Here is a 653-nt window from a genome sequence, read left to right on the forward strand (position 1 = left end):
GCTAAAAAACCCCCGCCCTTACAAGTAACAGCAGAGGACCCCCAAGGCTGCGTGAAACTCGGTCACGGGATGCTTAGAAAGGGGAGAAGGCAGGTGAAAAGACAAGACACCTCAGCAGAACATCTATTATAGAGGGTTCAAAACCAAAGAAATGCTGAAGTAAATCTTTGACTGTGTAGATCATAACAAATTATGGCTAACATTGAGAAGACTGGGAATCCCAGAACACTTAATTATATTCAGACAAAACAACCAAGAAGCCGTTGTCCAAATAGAACAAGGAAACACGGAATGATTTACAACCAGGAAAAGTGCATCAAGGTTGTATCTCTTCTGCATACCTATTCAGTCTGTGCATTGAGCAAATCACTCGAGTCGCTGAACCGTATAAAGAACAGTGTGGCATCAGGATTGGAGGAAGATTTGCCAGCAACCTGTGTTATGCAGATGACACCTCGTGCTTGCAAAAAATGAAGAGGACCAAAACAACGATGAGATATCATCTCACCCCAGTAAGGATAGCAAAATATAACAGAACAGCAAGCAACAAATGCTGGCGAGGATGTGGAGAAACTGGAACTCTTATTCACTGTTGGTGGGAATGTAAGATGGTGCAACCATTGTGGAAGGTGGTGTGGCGCTTTCTCAAAAAA

Source organism: Elephantulus edwardii, unplaced genomic scaffold, assembly GCF_000299155.1.
Source record: "Elephantulus edwardii isolate Elephantulus edwardi_28Jun2011 unplaced genomic scaffold, EleEdw1.0 scaffold00236, whole genome shotgun sequence".
NCBI classification, from domain to species: domain Eukaryota; kingdom Metazoa; phylum Chordata; class Mammalia; order Macroscelidea; family Macroscelididae; genus Elephantulus; species Elephantulus edwardii.